The sequence below is a fragment of the Orbicella franksi genome, chromosome 8, assembly GCF_964199315.1.
Source record: "Orbicella franksi chromosome 8, jaOrbFran1.1, whole genome shotgun sequence".
In the NCBI taxonomy this organism is placed as follows: domain Eukaryota; kingdom Metazoa; phylum Cnidaria; class Anthozoa; order Scleractinia; family Merulinidae; genus Orbicella; species Orbicella franksi.
Genome location: NC_138152.1, coordinates 12964657 through 12981496, shown reverse-complemented (window position 1 = coordinate 12981496; position 16840 = coordinate 12964657). Strand labels below are relative to the sequence as shown.

The following is a 16840-nucleotide window of genomic DNA, read 5'->3' as shown; positions in this document are numbered from 1 at the left end:
GGCCTCTAAAGTCGCTTCTTTCAAGATGAATTTCTTTAGCATAGCGGGCACTTCACAGGCTGAAACTTACGTGAGTGGAAAAGCTGAATGTTTACTTGCTGTAGGTGAAGACAAAAAAAGTCAGCTTTTTGAAGTGACCATCTCCTTTAAGGCCTTGATAAAATTATGTGGGTACAATGATCAGTAGGTAGTGTACTTAACTGTAACCCGGGTGAATTCACCCCAAATATGTATATAGCCAGCCCCAACTGCTTACATTAACACTCAGGGAGAAATTGCCAGTGGTAAGTACCACAAGTTTGTTTCCCAATTTAAACACTGGCTAAAAATTAGTCTTGTTAACAAAAACTTACCTAAAGTATATATTAAGAAGCTTGTGAGTCTTCCGAAATCTGTGTATGCAGTTTGACTTACTACAGATGCTGAAAATTCAAAATATTAACACATTTTAGTGTGCTCACACTGAATCAGATTACCCTAGAATGGTAATATTGCAATTATAAACTTTGAGTCTTTGTTATAAAACATACACTGAGTAGCTACATGGGGATTAAATGTCCCCAAGAGTAGCCCCCAGGATACACTTTACCCCAGGGACATTGAGATTTTTCAAGCACAAATATTCATAAGTCTGTCAAGTTCTTCCCTGGGCATCTTGGATCTACCCCTAAAACTTACTCACAAGGTAGCCTACAGGACTGCTACAAGTCATGACAAAACGCATTTACTGTGCTTTACTAGTACATCCATTCGTGGGTGCCCATGCATACGTAAGTATGTTGTATTACCATACGCCAATCAGAAGCCTTGTCCAAATAATTCACACTGGCCTGTGACACAGACGGCTTTTTGGCCAAGTTTGGGTACAGCAAAAACCAAAGTACAGCGAGTTCAACCCCGCCATTTCAAACTCTCAGGGAAACAAAAGATAGTTTGAAATTGCGGGAGTTTGATAATAGCCGACAGTAAATGACTAAAGGGCAAATCGCAACTCCAAGGGGCTTGGGAAATGGTTTATTTTGAGTTCGAAACTACAGGGATTTTGAAATAACCGAGTTCGAATTAGCAGGATCCAACTGCATATTCACAGTATTTTTACCTTACTTTTAATCAGTAACAAAAAACTCCAACAGCACATCAGGCTTGTTTGGTCTCATCAAGGGTATATATTTGGGCTGTGTCTCACCAAACTACAGGACTTGGCCAAATTGGCCTCACATATGTACATGTACATGGCATTGAATTGTATCACAAAGGTAGACCAAGCAAGTGTTATTTAATAACTATACTTGACAGTACTATTCCAAGTGCCTGCATTGGATACAAGGTGATAGCTAAACAAACACAGAAACTAGGGCACCAGAGGAAACAAAAACTCTTGTCATCCATCAGGGGCCGAGATCTTTTTACCTTTTTTCTGGATTAACCCAGTCAAAACAGAGATATGAAAGGGCGTGTGTTCTAGCTGCTACATAATAAAACTTAATTGACAGATTTAGCCAAGCCTAAAAGTGGAGCTCCTTGGCTGGGTTATTTAAAGCCTGATTAAGCTAACACAGGATAAGCAAGAATTTTGATTTGACTTTTGCACGGTTTTGAGTTTTTGGGAGGTTTGCTTTTTCTATTGTTTGGTCTTCTGTTTTGAGTCTGAATAATCTCAAACTACACCCACAGCCCATGACCCAAAAGCAGTGAGAAACATTTGTATGTAAGAACAGTTAACTTTTAATCCTGGGTTAGCGTTAACCGACTTCCAAACAACCTGGCCCTGATAATTAGCCTGATTACAACAAATTAACCCGACATGAGCCTGCAATCCTATCAAAAGGCAGCACTTGGTCAGTGGTCAACTTTAAAAAACACATGACCTCAGTGAGCTCTAAACCTGAGCACGCCATATGGTCATGTGATCCTAGTCAACCTTGGTGCTCCGCTTGGTGGCCTTTTGGGCGACCGTCCAGAGCCCCACTATAATTTCCAGCATTGGTAATCTAACATTCTTTGGTATGTTACCCAATCATCATTATCACAAAAGTTACTTAAAAACAATAACGTACATGTAGTCATTACTCATAGCAGTTATTTTTCAAATATAAAATAATAATTGAAAAGAAACCTTGATTTTATTTGGAAAAAAAAAAAGCAGGAGCTAACAGTAATCTTTGAAACACGGAGCCAGCCAGTAGCCTGTTTCACTAACAATTAACTTACAATGTACCTGAATGAAAGTGAAGAATGATCATTGCAGTAAATTTTCCAATTTAAGCAATTGGAAAGAAGAAGCCTGAAAAAAATCAGGGCTTCAAAGGGATTCGAACCCGTGACCTCCGTGATACCGGTGCGATGCTCTACCAGCTGAGCTATGAAGCCACACATTGGAAGCGAGGTCAATTAATTGAGTTCATATCTTCCTGTGAGGAGTGAAATGATGTGAAGTTTATATGAAATAATTCATATTTGAACTGCGATTGTAGATGAAAGGGAAGAATGATCATCGCAGTAAATTTTCCAATTTAAGCAATTGGAAAGAAGAAGCCTGAAAAAAATCAGGGCTTCAATAGGATTCGAACCTGTGACCTCCGCGATACCGGTGCGATGCACTGGCTTTTGGGTGGAGTTTGAGATTATTCAGACTCAAAACAGAAGACCAAACAATAGAAAAAGCAAACCTCCCAAAAACCCAAAACTGTGCAAAAGTCAAATCAAATTTCTTGCTTATCCTGTGTTAACTTAATTAGGCTTTAAATAACCCGGCCAAGGAGCTCCAGTTTTCGGCTTGCATCGCACCGGTATCGCGGAGGTCACAGGTTCGAATCCCATTGAGGCCCTGATTTTTTTCAGGCTTCTTCTTTCCAATTGCTTAAATTGGAAAATTTACTGCAATGATCATTCTTCACTTTCATCTACAACCACAGTTCATAATTATATGAATTATTTCATATAAACTTCACATCAACGTACCTGAATGATGTTAAAAGTAAACATTAACTTGCATCCTACATGTAGTTTAACACCTTGGACCTTTGCATGAAACCATAACAACACTGATGATAAGAAGATTCAATAGAACTTTAATAACATTAACTCATTGACTCCTGTACCGCCCAAAATGCCGTGACAAGCATTGGCCTTTGTTCCACTTCTGACGTCATCACCTTTGACCAAAAATTGGCATCATCTATACTCAAGTTCTGCAGGAGGAAAAGATCTTTCCAATGATACCCAGATTAGAGTGATCGGCTCAATGGAGCCTGAAATATGAACGAAAATGCTCAGAAATTTGAGTGAAAAACTCAGAACAAAATTTCCTGCAACTACACGTGGCTATGCCATGGTAAAAATTACCCGTCTCAATGATACTTTCTTAGAAGTTTTTGAACTGGAGGTAAGCCCAGTAGAAGGTCAATCACTGAAACAAAAAGATGAGAAAAGGAGAAAAAGGAAAGGCGAAAAAAAGTTAAAAAAAGAAACCAAAGGCCTAAGTGCATGCCCAAGCAAAAATGTCATAAAACGCGATGCTCAAGAAAAGAAAGGCATGCTGTCAAAATGCCTTTGTGAGTAGAGTGGAGCTAATTTGGTCCATATCCAGCCTGAAAATCTCCAGTCCAAAAAATGTGTTTTTGGCAAAAAGCTCTGGGAGTCAATGGGTTAACATTCAATCTTGATTTTAAAATTATTATAATATTAAGCAAATGTCACTACCTGTACATAAACATTGTGTTGTCTTGACACAATGTACTGGCACATTACTTTAAAATTGAGGGAGAATAAGGTCCAAAAACAGTACTGTAAATAGTTTAATTTGTAATTAAAAGCACTAATTAAAAAAAGGTTAGAATAACAATCAGAGGTCCTTATGGGACCACAGCTATTTTGCTTTAGTGATGGGGTCAATTTACTGGAATTTATCAAATTTGTATTTTTACTTCTTTGTAATGTTTTTTTTTTTTTAATCTTTTTAGAAGGGCTTGTTGGAATGAGCTGGTCTTAATGCATTAAATTAGGTTAAAAGGGAAACACGAGCGTGTCAAGCTTCAATGACATAAGATTAATAATTATGACATTACACAGGGCTCGAAATTGTGACTCACTGGTCGCCAATGCTACCAAAAATTGAGCACTGGCGACTAAATTTTCAGAACTGGTCACCAGCTGGCAACTCGTGTTTTGTCTGATAACTAAAGAAAACCACGACACAACTTTTGTTTTTAAATCTTTATATTAGGAAGTCAATCAGATATGGTAGCTAACACCTTTCCGTCCCCAGTAAAACAATGTCTGAATATTACAAGATAATCGAAAAAATTGAATGTATTTCGACACATCAATACTGCCTTCATGGCACGCCATATTGTTTCAGAGGCTTCTTCCGAAACTGGGATCGCAGGTGCACTTCAACACCATGTGCTTTTCATTTGCTGCGAAAAAGTTGGGAGATACCAGTCAGTTGAAGGAACTACATGAGTTTTTACGTGCAGGGAATGAAGATTCAGCCAAAAGGGTAATCGAAACTTTGAATCCTTCATTGACATTTCAAAGAAGTAGCAAAGGGAAAATATGCAAGGACCCGTGTTTGTCTCACAATGAAAACCACGGACTTAAAACATTTTATGCTTTGCTTCATTTAAAATGACTATGGAGACAACCATCACCTTCGGACCAGAGACATATCACCAGAGAACAATAGTAGCTTTACAACTAAGTGTTACTCGTTTTGTTTCTAATTGTTTTCGCTCTTCAATTGTGACTTTTCTTGCATGCAAAGTAACGTATAAAATCGCATTCTTGTGTAAGTTATATATTAAATAAGTTGGCGACCAAAATTTACGATCTGGTGACCAAAATTTTTCCTTTAGTCGCCAGCTGGCTCCCGAACAAAAAAGTTAATTTCAAGTCCTGTTACATTAAAAAAATTCAAGGCTATGTTTATCAATGAAAATGATATGTAATAATAATATCACTATTGACCACAGTAATATTTACAAATTTATTGGCAAGGGTGCTGTGAGTTCTCAACTCAATGCAACTAACAATAAATAACTAAATAAATAATTAGAAAAAAAAACTAAAATAACTAAACAATTAATTGGGCTGGAAATTGAATCAGCTGAAGTGACAACAAGAACTGCACAATAGTGAGTTGTTGGTTATTTGTTCATACAGAAAAAGCCCTAATGAGGTGTATTGACGAACAAATTTTTACTACAGATCTTGTGGGAAGCTTAATTCCAAAGACGAGCAAATTAAGGTTTAAAACTTGAAACAAATTTGCTTCCATTATCTGCACTGTGTTGAAAGCGCTTCTCTTTGTTAACAATTTTTGATCCTTCAATAAGCTGCATGGTGATGGCTGAGTTTACCGTGAACACAGAGCGAACTTAGAGTTCTCTAAATATATTATAAATTGCTTAAATTTAAAACTTGAGAGTACACATCTGAAAAGATCTTTGATCAGTCAAGAATGAATCACCGGAGAATGACACCTAGGACAAAATTATTGTTTGGCCATGACAAAAGAGAAAATCAGCAAACAAAAACAAATACTCATGCCAGTCACAGCAAATTGCACTTCAGATCAATCACGCACAGTAAAACATTTCACATGTCAGCTGTTAGGTGATCACGAGTGAGTCTGGCTGCCTAGTACATAATTACTGTACGTTACTTTGTGACTTAAATCTCACTTTGGTGAAAATTTTGTGTTACTAGTTCCATTCCCCCCACAGAAGGGATTTTCCATATGACCCCCCTCCCCCCAACCCCCTGGAATTTCCAAAATTGACCCACAAGATATTGTACGCCCTACCTCTCTGGAAATTCCAATTTTTTCTTACACCCCTGGAAATAATTTTATTTCTAGATAGTGAAAGTGAGAAATAAGCTAATTTATAGTGCAGATGCCAAATTTTGATGCTTTATAAGTTAGTGTTTTCTAGTAAATTAACGCGTACTGTCACCTACACATGAGCAGAAAGGTACATCAAGCATTGCATGGTTAATTATTGACTATCACAGATGCATTAATCATCATTTTATACAACCAATTCCACTTGATTGTCCTACAAAACAGCAGCACTTCAATAACGAATACATATATATTAAAATGCAAGGGCACTGAGAAAGAAATGCTTGGAAAGAAACACTTTACACTACACCAGTAAAAACAAAACAATTAAAACGTTCTTTTGTATCAAATTTCGGTGCACCAAATTTACATGTTGTATTTACGTATTTCCGAAAGAATTTTCTCACTTATATTTCATGTGTTTCAGTACCTTTGGATATCTTTGTTGTAATTTCCACTGGTGTTTTAAATTTACACTGTCTCGCATTATTATGGCCGCACAAAAGTTAAGCCAATGAGTCATTTCGTTATTTTGTCATCCACTGAGGACCGGATTAACAGGGTTCCACTGTACATCTTGTTGGAGTTCAAAATGGAAAGAGGATATAAATTCATCTGACATTCCGACAAAACATATTAACAATAAATTTCACACAAGGGTAATTGTCAGATTGAAATTTACAAAAAATTAATGCATGCATGCTGCTGTTCACATTCAAGAACACTTTCCATTCGATGAAAAATTCCTGTTTGTATTTCCAGACTTTTCCAGGGAAGAATGGAACAGCATTTCCTGACATTTCTGGAAAATAGGACAACATTGCGAGGAACAGCAAAAATTCTGGAAATTTCTTTTTGAGTGTAATGAACAGAAAGCGCCCAAAGTTACATTCATGAGTGACCAGGCCTGATTTTACTCTCTAACTAGTAAGAAAATCTCAGATAGTGCAGAGTGTAATTTACATCTCTGATGCAGTAGTCACACAGGTCCTCACCCCTGCTGTTCCTTCCCTTGGTAGTCACCTAGGCCTTTTCCCCTTGCAGAATATGAGCAGACAAAAACTTGATAAGACGTACTCTTAGCCGTGTGTATGTTTCATGTTTGTGTTTTGCCCAAAAATAACTTACAATTACCGTTTGCCAAGACGGTTTTAAATTTATTGTGGTATTTTATCTTGAGTTTTGTTCATTTTGTAGCATTACTTTTCACGCCAACGTTTGTAATTTGATACTTTTGTTTTCCTCGCCAATGTATGCAACAAGATACCTTTGTTTCCACTAAAATATAAGAAAGATGTGTATATTTTTAACTTACTGCTGGAGATAAATGGAATATAAAAGTTAAATATCTGCTGAAAAGTTGAAGAGGAATGATTTTGTTTTATTCAAAACGTAAATTTTCATTTCACCGATAAACAAGAATTAATCTAATTATCAAATAGTCATGTCGAATCACGGAATAGTGCGTTCTAATTCTGTTGCCAGCCGAGTTGGTGTAAACAATAAAACCACATCAAACTAATACGCAATGCCACTGAGTAATACAACTGAGGAGCGTTTCAACAAGAAGTATTGAAGGTCGAGATCTTTACTTGCTTGAAATTATATCCCACATCGGTGAGCGAGTCACCTCATTGACTGATGAAATTAATTGGAGGTTTCAGTAAGTACCACGGAGTCTGTGGCAATAATAACGAAGTTTCTTTTGTCACAAATTTACTAGTTTTACATATAACTAACATGGGAAAGTTTCGGCTGAATATGATCTTTCGGTTCTCTTTCATAGAAGAGGAAATCAACAAGCTGCTAAGGAGAAGCAATACGTTCCGATTCTCTATTTCAACCCTGGCAAACACACAATAGTTATAAAACAGCACACGACATTTCCTGAATAGAGCTAGGGAAAATTCCAGAAGATACACAGTCACAGTGATGTTCTTTGGACTAAAAAAAGAGAACTGATGTTACCTGAAATATAACTGCTATCCCCAGCCAAAACGAGAATGTGATATCACTCGTTACAAAAAATTTAAAAAAAAAGGTGCATCTGAACTCAAGAACGGAGTTTATCACACTAGCAATGCTAGAACGCATGCATCTTATATGCTACGAAATGTATCTTTCACATAACATGTAGTCGACTTTGACGCTAACTAATCTGCGCATGCGTTTGGAGCAAATTGCTTCTCTTCTTGAGAGAATGGCACCACAAGGACAGCATGAGATTGGCAAAACCATATATATATTTTTGCCATGTTATCACGTTTTGTGTAGTGCACTCGGGTACCGACTGCACCCAGCCCTCCCTTCCCACAAGGCTAATTGATTAATTGAAATTAATTAATTAAACAAATATTAAAGTTTACACCTTATGGCGTTAGTGCACTAATGCGCTAACGCCATAAGGTGTCTTGGCGAACAGCAGCCCCCTAAACCATCCCAATAGTGCACTCTGAACTAAAAAATAAGTCATGGAAACCATTCAATGAGAAAAATGCTAAAAATAAACAACTTACCACGTTTTTGTTGACTTGAATTCTTCTCAATGATCTACAATGCGCTCTGACTCACTGGAGGTCCTATAAGTTAAATGCATGTGTTGGTCACAAATTGTTATACTCAGTGTGATGAAAATTATAAATAAACTTCCTGTATAAAAGGGACAAATTGGTCTGGCCATTCTTATTTAAACACAGGTGTTAGGTAATCCAGTCATCAAAGCATTTAAAACAGCTGACAAAAAAGCTGCATATTTTCTATGACAGTAAAATTAAATACAGTTTGCTCTTCTTTAAGAATATTTTGTTTGTCCATAAATTGATGAATATCAGTACATGTACATATAAGGATTTACACTTCAGTACCATGTTTAGAAATTCTCTCAGAATTGCACAAACCTTGAGGTACATGTAAGTGCGATTTGAAATAATTTGCAGCTTAGATCCTGAATCAATTGTCTGAGCTTTCATATGATTACTCACTTACTGCTGTAACATAACTGAGAATATTATTATTGCACATGTTTGAATTTGCACTGCAGTGAAAATTAATTAAAAATTAACAACAAATTGGCCTGTTCTCAGCTAATCACAGTCAAGTCCTATAAAAATTAATAAAAACATTAAAAAGCATTATTGTATGATTAATGTTTCAGATGTCTTTGGTCATCTTCGACTACGAAGGATGAACAACACAACAACATTATTGTATGGTCAATGAATATAATGCGTGCTCTGATTGGCTAATTGCAAGGCACTACTCTCCTGTAGTGCCCATGGGCCGATTATGGGTCTGCAAAACCAAAACAACAAGCACCTTATTAACCTCAAACCTTTGGTCTTTACAGGAAAATCTCAAACCGAGACAATGCCGTATTAACTGAGCAATAGTGAGGTCAATATGGCAAAGCTGAGACCTCACTCTTGGTTAATAAGTAGTCAATGGTCACTGACATTTTTCTCAATGCACTATTTAATTCACCAATCAATGCCCTCTCCCCCCCAACCCAGGCCTGGGCGAGATAACATGGGGACTTTTATACATACATGTATCATATTCACTGCATATTGGTTCCCTGGTAAGCAGGGAGTACGCTAGTGATCATGATCTTCACTTCTCAGCCTGGGGAAATGTCAACAGTTTCATTTTTTGCACTGCATTATAATAATCACTGCTCCTGATCCAAATCACCCCAAAGGAACGCACCCGTAATTTTTTTCTTTTTTTTTTTATTCAAGGGGTCTGAGTTTTCGGGGTCTGCGTTTTCAGGGTCTGTGTTTTTGGGGTCTGAGTTTTAGGGGTTTTCAGTTTTTCACTGTTTGATCAACACGACAGCAATAAACCAGAGAAGATAAATATCTCGCTCCTTTCTGGCTCTTGCCTATAAACAATGTATGACCATAAAACATTTTAGGTGATAAAATAACAAGAGTTTAATTTTTTTTTTTAATTTCGAGAGGTCTGAGTTTTCAGGGTTTGAGTTTTCAGGGTCTGAGTTTTCGGGGTCTGAGTTTTCAGGGTCTGAGTTTTCGGATTCTGCGGTTTCGGGGTCTGAGTTTCCAGGGTCTGAGGTCTGAAGTCTGAGTTTTTGAGGTCCGAGTTTTTGTGACACCCATTTACCCACATATGAAATGTCATTTCAACTCCTGTTCTTTCAATAACCATGAAATAGGGATTCAACAGGAACTCGCAGACTCTCTCTTGATCTGCTGTTTGCCCACACTCCGGCTTAAATGGCAAAGGATCAAAACTAAGATTCGTGTGTAACCTCTGACAACAACCCACAATGTTTACACACGGCTTGTTCGATTATTCGGCTTAAATTACAATACAGTTGACTACCAATAAGCAAGATTTGAGAATATCGTGAGCTCGCCTTATGGGCAGTCAAGTTAAGTCTTCAAAGAAACACATAGCATATGTATACACGTATGGAACAAGACATGAAACCTTACAGTAACTAATTTAAAACAACTTTCGCAGTGCACAGGATTTCCACCTGAGTAGATTTTGATCATGTGCTAGGTGAAACTGAAAATCAAGAAACAGATCGAATTTCATTTCAATCATATCAGATCAAAACAATATGTTTTCAGATAGACAACATTCGCGTGTGTACTACACGCACATAATATTAATGACGAATCTTCAAAGGCTTTTTAAACTTAAAGGATACCTGATGTTTAAAAATTAACTGAAAATCTCAAGCAAAATAATGTGTAATTACACGTGTGTAATTATACACATTTTCGTGTATTTGTATGTAAGGTTCATGTAAGGTGCGTGGACACTGTGTGTAATGTGCGTGTAGTACAAACGCTTCAAGCGCATGTAATGCTGCAATCCCTTTGACCAATACTGTAACTTTGCACTCAAACTGTCTGTTTGATGGCAGGGACATTAAAACAGTGGATCAAAAACATTTCCCAGGGGGGAGGGCATTTTCTTACTTTCACTGACTACAAATTCCCTGCCTTGGCCCGAGTAGGCCTGGGGGGGATTTTACATTGTTGGTTTCATGATATTTTCAGGCGAGTTCAGTTTCCTTGGTGGTTTATTCTGCAACGTGTACCAGGTCTGCCCTTCACACACCCTGTACCTGCTTTGAAATACAATGTACAGTGGAATACCGGTTTTTCCAACCTCCGAGGGTAATGAAAATGGGTCAGAAAAATAGGGAAGTTAAAATCTGGGGGAAAATTACTGATGGTGTTCGAATGAGGAGAAAAACGAATCGAGGGTTCGAGATATCAAGATCCACTGTAATCTGTTAAGCTCGCTTTAGATTTCAGAGCTTGAGATCTGTAGAGATGACAGCAATCCCGATCGAGGAGTGCCAAAATTTTTCTAACAGCGATTAAAATAGTACTCAATTCTGATTCAATGTTGGTGTACAGTCATGTACTGTCAAAGCTGATTCGAAAGAGAAAGTGATCATACTGCCGGGTGAGCTTTTAACAGATCAGTGAGCCGTAAAACAAGAAGAAAGAAAATTAATAGTTACTTCTATACTAACCTTCCAGAGTAAACCTTCACTTTTCGCGATGTTTTGACAATTTGAAGCCAGCGAAACAACCTTCCAGTCCGCACATCAAATCGACAGTCCAAGTTTTGCAACGAAAGCAGAAATAACAAAACACCGCGCAGAAACCTGGGACATACCCATAATCCCCACGCGCGTGGGAATTGTCAGTGGATCGAGGAAATCATAGAAACTAGAAACTAGAGTAAACTCCCCAAATCTCCTTATCCATCGACACTGCTGAGGCTGATTTGCGTAAATTTAAGTTTGCCGGTTTGAATTTTTTTATATATATTTTTGAGTGGCAATTCCTGGTTTCCTTAGCCTAGATAAAATCTTCAACCAACTAGTTACTTTTGTGAAAAATGATACCCTATTCTGGACCCAAACTTTCTGATTTATATACCCTATCCTAGAGGAAACTGCTTGAAAACCATACCCTTTACAGCGGCACATACCTACAAAGCCCATATTTGGCAGTGCCCCCCTCCCCCCAGGCATTTTTATTGTGACATGCTTGGGCTAGCGCTGGGTTCGCTTATAGCTGTGCTTATTTTCTAAACTGCGTACCGAAAATAACTTATTTATGCTCTAAACTCTCACTCATGAGACACACCAATGTGATACAATAACAATGAGTTTATTGTAAAAGAGGAATAGGTACAGCAGTGCCCATAGTATTCGACCTGAAAATGACAGATTTATATCCCTATATTCATCGGCACAAGAGCCGCGAGATTTGCGGCTGCTGTAGCTCCGCCGAGCCTAAAGCTGTCGTTACTAAATCCACATGAGTCAACTCCAATAGCTTCTAATCTTTCCTTGAGAATTTATCGCGCTCTCCCGGGGGAGAGGGGCTTACAAGAGAGCACGCTATTCTTGGAACGCTTATCATACCTAAGGGATCTGAAAATATAGTTTTGCGAACACGGACGAATCCTGGCCACCTCTAAATATTTGTTAAGGCAAGTGTACGCTGTGTACAGGCATGTGAACTTCCCTGCACTTAGTGACCTTGCTGACTTCTACAAAAATCTTATGATAAAGGTCTTCAGTGAGAATGTTAGACCTCCTACTACATAAAAGCTCAGAAATACGGAAAATAACCCGCATAGGCAAGTACACCCATGCATACAAACCTAACGTCAAGCAATTTTTTTTACTGCCTCCATAATGCTTAAGGTTACTTCAAACCTTCGCGGGAGTCCTCCAGAAAAACGTTCGTACGCGCGCTGTTTTCAAGGAAACCCCCACAAACTATATATCAACAGAAAGGTTATAAAATGTAGAATTCGATAAAATTATGCTTTGTTTTGGATTTTGCTTTCCAAAGGCGGCAGAGGCCGTCAACTCCAAAATGACCGACTGACGTTCCAGCGAATTAATCGGGTATCAAATGCGATCGCTCATGCAAAATAACTGTGCAGTGTTAATCACAACGCCTCAATCTCGAAAAACGTGTCAGCATTTTCTTTTATTTCTATTGGTTATCTTTTTATAGATCTTTCAAGTTCGACTATCGAAAAATTCGCGTAACCTGTTGCGTTAAAGACCACCACGAGGAAAGTATTTAAAATAAAGGAATTCGCCGACACGCTTTTGTTCCATATCTATCAGTGAATGTTCTGACCAAATTTCATGGAAAACCGTCAAATCTGCATACCCTATTAATTCATTTAAAGAGAAGGGATTCTCTCGAAAAGCGAGTGCGAGTTTTCGCCTTCTAAAGATTTATAAACATATCACGCCTTCACAGAAGAATGTGTCAACTTGAAAAGCCGCGAGCCAATACAATAACAGAACCCCTAGCGTTCACAGTACGCAAACTTGTGCTTCACGGGCATTAATTTTCTTGACCAAAAAAAAATCGACCAATGTAGCCCCGCGAAGGTTTGAAGTAACCTTAAAAATCTAGCCTATGATTTCCGGGGTCATCAGCTCCGCCTTTTTAAGAGGTCCACGAGGAATACGATTTTACGCCTCAGCAATCGATTTAACAAGGAACTTGTCGCAAGGATTCACTTCTTCAAAACCTGCTAATTTATGAACCCAATTAATTGCATGAAGGGCGCTGTGAACAGTCGAACTGCTGAGCCACAGTTGCGAGAAGATGATTGAGGTACAAAGAAACTGTAATTGGCGTAGCGGGGAGAAACGAGGACTCTCTAGTGTGATTTGAACACCCAGCCTTAAAATTACAAAAAGATCTGCCATAAGTAATAACGGTATTGTCAGCTCTTGCATTAAAAGCAGAGAACAACAGCTTCTTGCAACACTTTATGTCAAAACTCTCAGCGGCTGCCGCTTGAACATCTGGCGAGGAAAAACAGGAAAAATTGAGTTAACTAAAACAAATAGAAAAACAAAATAAACGAAAAGCTGGATCCAGGTGGTCCCAGAACAAAATCCGCGTCTTGAGGGTCCAAGTGGTCCCTCCTGAAACAAACGAGGCTAGACCAAGTGGTCCATTAAATAGGGGATTCAAGTGCATCCCAAAATACAATCATACCAAGTGGCCAATGCAACAAAAGACGTTCAAGGTAACTCACACAAAAAACACACCGAGTCAACTCCAAACCCTAACAAGGAAGATGGGGTACAATTACCATACTTAGCAGAGAATTCTTAGAAAAATAACCCCTGACCGGAAATTAGGCGATCCGAGAAGGGCACCATGATAATTGCTCGAGCAGAAAACATCACTACCCATGGGAATCTCAAAAACGTCGGAGATGATGGGGGACAAGCCCTCAGTAAAAATCAACGGCCAAAAAGGGGCGGAAGGCCATGCGGGAACGACAAGGGTGCCTCGATCCCCCGCAAGTGGCAAGGTGATTAAGGACTCTGGAAATAAGAAAAATGGGAGGAACGGGCTAGTTATTCTCGCCAGCCCATGGAACAGAAAATGCGTCGACCCCTCTGTTCCAGAGCACCAAAATCTACTATAAAAACGGGGCACTGAGTATTCTCATGGTTCGCAAACTGGTCCACGGATTAGCCTCGGTCATGAGAAAATAATCTCTCTTAACTCGCCAGTCATCATATAGTCCACGATTCTGCTCAGAAAATCAGCTCTCATTAGCAGATCTTGGAATCCACTCCACTTCTTACTTGATGTTGTTAAGCAAGTACATAGAGAAAACGCGTAACGCAAGAAACTGCAAGTCTTCCTTCATACTTTCAATTTCAGCAATTCTAGAAACACTTCTTTGATTATCAGTATACCATTTAATAGTGTGCCCTTTAACCATGTGCAAAACACACTCTAAACCCAAACCAATGGCCTTGAGTTCTCTGTAAGAGCAGTTCTTCCGGACCTCCTCAACATTCCACATTTTATGAGAAATTGTATTTTGAAACTTCAGAATGTAACTAGCACAACCCGTAAAACTCGCATCGGAATAGCATACACGGAAATAATGACAATGCGGGGAGACGAGACACCTGCTGTTAAGGAGGGGAATATTTTCCTGCCAGAAAGATAACTCTCTCAGGGTGGAAGCCGACAGGGAAATTTTGTTATCCCAAGTAGAGCTACGAAAAATATCAAAATGCGAATATCTGGTCATGATACAGGTGATGTTCCCAAACACAAAACTCACGGAAATAATCTCCCCACCAAACAGGTCAATTTCCTAGCAGTAGAAAATGGGTATTGAGCACGGATAGAGTGGATAACATGTTCAGCATTAGAAATCGTCTCTGGGGGACAGGGGAATATTGCGAATGGACAAATCAATACAAAATCCCAACCATACAAAGCAGGGAGTGGGCTGCCAAATAGATTTACTCTCATTGGGAAGGAAGCCAGACGACAGAAGTGAAGACTTGACGAACGTGGAAGCAACCAGACAGCGAGCAAAGTCGCCAGCGGAACCAAGACCGTCATCAAGGTAAACTGTGATCCTAACTGCGTGACTTCGCCAAAATCTAACAAAACCACGAACTACCTTAGTGAAAATATAGGGGGCAGAGGACAACCCGAAGGGGAGTACTGTGAAAACAAAAAACGTCCTAACCCCATTAACAACCCACGAATCACCTAGGAAGGTCTGATGATCATCCGAATATCAATATGGTGATAACCGGATTTAAGGTCAAATTTAAACATGAAATCATGATCCATTGAAAGGTAAATGGACGCGTTCCCTATGTCCTCAAACTTGAATTTCTCCTTCCAAATTTGTTTATTTACATGACGGAGGTCCAAAATCAGCGTCTTTTCCAAGTACTTTGAATAGAGACGGATAGAGGGTTAACCACATGGGGGGGGGGGGGGGGGGACTGTGGATCTCAATAATAGAGCCCGAAATAAGAAGCTCTTGAACAGCTTCTGTTACAAAAACGGCATGGGTCAAAGCCGAAGTATTGTTATAGAGAAAGGCCTTGGGAGGAACACTGATAAACGGAATAGCATAACCCTTTTCAATGACACGAAAAATAAAATTATTGGCCTCTAAAGTTTGAGACCAGAAATCATTATGAGCTCTGAGCCTACCTTTAACTATGGGTATACTTAGACGGAGCACGTTCAAATTCACACCAATCCACATGAAGTGAAGAACGTGGCCAAAAACGGAAATATCTTCAATAGTTTCACTGACAACTGGACATCATGCTCCGATATGGGCTTACTGCTGCCCAGCAGTGCCGGAGGTTTTGTCTGGGAGCTGCTTATACGTTGGTCTGGCTGTGAAATAGGAGTTGGTGGAGGGGCATTCGGCTCTCCAATGACCAGTCTTTCCACAGGCGAAACAGATGTCATTCCCGGCTTTTCCGAAGTTGCTCTTCTGCGGTTGAGGACGAAAATTAGTGAAGTTATCGAAAGAAAATAGAGGCAGCCGATATAAAACTAGACGACGATAATGGACGCCGCCTGGCAGGGAAAATGAAAAACTAATTGACGGTCGAACTGATAGGCACTGAACTGTCCTAAGGTGAAGATGAATACGTGATAAGCGTATTTAAATAATACGACAAACAAAAGACTGCGAAAAACCCGCTTAAATGTGTTACGCATTACGTAAGCAAAATGCCAACGAAGAGAACGCAACGAGCATAAATACATTTATTTATTTATTTATTTATTTATTTATTTATTTATTTACAGGTGACTGCATACCGGGACAAATTTACCAGAACTCTTTCATGTTTGCCCCGGGAGAAGGGAGGACTCCCAAAGGGCAGCGGTGCTTGTCGGAAGGTTTTGAAAGAATCCCTAAGAGGTACCATGATCCTGTTTTGTGGGCGTGAATTTAGTTTTCGTTACCCCTGAGAGGTGCAAATTCTAAAACAGCGCGTTAACTGCCCGGGGAGGGTACTCCCTTATATGGGCAACATAGATATGTGCGGCCCCAAAGGGTAGGGTTTTTCAGCCGTTTTGGTTATAAATAGGGTATCGATTTTGGCCATTTTGGTCTTAAATAGGGTATGGTTTTAGTGCGCTAGTCTTGAATTGGGTGTGTTCCCTGGAA

General features: G+C 39.1%; 2 long non-coding RNA genes across 3 annotated transcripts in view; both read right to left on the bottom strand.

Annotated features, from left to right (window-relative positions):
* LOC145495409 (uncharacterized) overlaps window positions 1-16840 on the bottom strand; it is a 56826-nt gene that overhangs the window by 640 nt on the left and 39346 nt on the right. The window lies entirely within an intron of this gene.
* On the bottom strand, window positions 352-11584 carry LOC145495408 (uncharacterized). 2 transcript variants are annotated; one of them, XR_014050411.1, is made up of 3 exons: window positions 8362-11584; window positions 2962-3021; window positions 352-422 (listed from the first exon to the last, which is right to left on the bottom strand). It is a non-coding gene; the product is annotated as an uncharacterized LOC145495408 (long non-coding RNA). The 2 variants fall into 2 exon arrangements; XR_014050410.1 differs by lacking the exon at window positions 2962-3021 and having other exon boundaries at window positions 354-422; window positions 8362-8424; window positions 11361-11584.